Source organism: Tamandua tetradactyla, chromosome 5 (assembly GCF_023851605.1).
Source record: "Tamandua tetradactyla isolate mTamTet1 chromosome 5, mTamTet1.pri, whole genome shotgun sequence".
NCBI lineage: Eukaryota > Metazoa > Chordata > Mammalia > Pilosa > Myrmecophagidae > Tamandua > Tamandua tetradactyla.
The window spans coordinates 138,622,145-138,624,461 of record NC_135331.1 but is presented as its reverse complement, the minus strand read 5'-3'; positions in this window follow the sequence as shown (position 1 = coordinate 138,624,461).

The following is a 2,317-nucleotide window of genomic DNA, read 5'->3' as shown; positions in this document are numbered from 1 at the left end:
TTGACTGCAAGAAACTTTCTGAAAGTTATAAAAGTGAAGTACTACTTCCAGCTGTCACTTTATGCAAGGATAAAGTTGCGTTCAAGAGACTGCAGAAACTAAATAAGGAAAGGAATTATCCATCACAGTATCTCATGCAAGTCACAAAAGATGCCTGGGTTTTCTACTGACGGATTACTCATGATCTCTTCAACTATTCATCCACTCGCTCGCTTACTCCCTCATTCACTCACTTGTCTTCCTGCAGCTGTGCTGCTGCTAAAGTGGAGGGGAAAACTTCATGCTCTTTTCTTCCTTAACCAAGAACATCCTGCCCATTGTCACTCTTTCCTTTTAAGACTTGATACCCCTTGTGGTGACTCCTTCATAGCCTCGTGGTCTGCACAGTGCATTTTTGCCAAAATGAACAGTCATTCCATGATTAGTGTGGAATTGCATTCAACGCAACAGTAGCATATAGCAGAGGCTTATAAAAACTTTTTGGTTGATAGGTTATGTTTAAACAGATGTGTTCCCACAAATGTTTCCTAGCCACTGATATTCAGGATGCACCATTCTTGAACGTATTGCTCTGAGTTTTACCTCCCTGCTTTGCATTCATAAGCTGGTTAAGTAGCACATCATCATCCATGCTCATACATGATCATTTTTAAGCTACATAGGTACAACCGCCCAACCCCTGGGGGTCTTTCTGTTGGCTCAGTTTTGCCCCATTCAAGCCATAGAAAGCCATTTCACATAAAGGTGATTAACCACAGTTTACACAACATTCCCCATGCCGTGCCTATCTTTCATTTTTACTTTGGCAGTTATTGCCTAAAAATCATGCAAATGTTTTATGGGTTTTCAGGAGAATGAGGTAGAGGGGATTTACTTTCAGTTGTTGTTTAAGTATAAGAACCCAAATCGTGCTCTCTATCATCTAGCTTGCTAAAATAAGATTCTATCTGAAATCTAGTATCTCTCAAACTGACTGCCTTTATTAGACTAGATTATTCTTGACTGCAGGAGCTCTTGAAACACAGACTCCACTTGATGGCTGCTCTTGGAGAAATACTTCCACATGTGGACTTGGGAGCTGTGTACTAGGAGGAAAATAGGCTAATCTGGTTATAAATCGTGGAGCCCTCCTAAAACTGTGTAAACACTGGCAGAGTTATTTCTCAAAGTTCATGCCAGAAGGAGGGCAACATTTTTGTGAAGTATGCAAACATTCATTCAATTTCAAAGCCTTCATTCAGCCTTAGGAATTCATACTGAGCAATATGTCTCATCCTGTGCCAGCCGGCACCCAGGGTAATATTCTGCAAAATTAAATATTTTTGCTAATGGTGCTGCTCCTTGGAGATTTAAAAATATTAAAAAAAAAAAAAAGAAAATGTCAAGTCATGTCCAGAGTAATATTTTATGCAATTCAGTCATTAAATCTTAAGCTAGATAATGAAATTCATAAACTCATCATTCTGAATTAGTCAATCATACTGTACAAGGGCCAAGAACTATTGTTGTCCTTTGCTTATAGATAAAATGTAGCAGGTGTCAATTTTAAAGGCTCAAATATGAATTTGTTTCAAATTTTGTCTTGCCAACATCAAGCTTATTTTTTTAAAAAAATCTTCCAGGAAATAGCTGCGGGGTCGGCAGCCGAGGTTCCTCGCGCTCCGCCCGCCTGGGGAGGCCGGGGTTTGCTAAGTCCCGGTCTCGAGGGGTCTCCACGCCAGCGAACGGGAAATGGCGGTGATCAGTCGCCTCCGGGGGGCTCGAGCTGGTCTCGGAGCGCGCGCAGTCGACGAGAGAAATGACGACCACGGGACCAGGAGGAGATAGCAAGTCTGCGCACCAGGACGTTTATTTGTGGAAGTACAAGGGTTTATATAGCGGTAAGGAGAGAGTGGAAATAACTGGGAGAAGGGATGGTGTTTAATAGTGATTGGTAGGGTAGGATATGTGTTTGTTTCTGATTGGGGTGCGGGGTTTACACGTATGGTTATATTAGCATGATAATGAGTTAAGCAAGTATGTTAATGAGTTATGCCATATTATAATGTGTGGTTAGCTTTTGTCCTATCAGGTATGAGAAGCAGGATGGTATGATATGGGGTGATATATGCGGTTACTATGCTATCCTATGAAGAGGTAGCTAGCGTGTGGGGTGATGTACTTGTCATAGGTTGCTGGGCAGATAGCTAAAAACTGGGGCCGTTTCTAAAAGAGGAAGTTAACTGGGGCCTAGTTTGGTCGAGAAGAATCTGAAGCCTAAGGCCTAGGAGCATAAGTATGGCTATGTATACAACAAATAGCTATCAAACATCTTTAT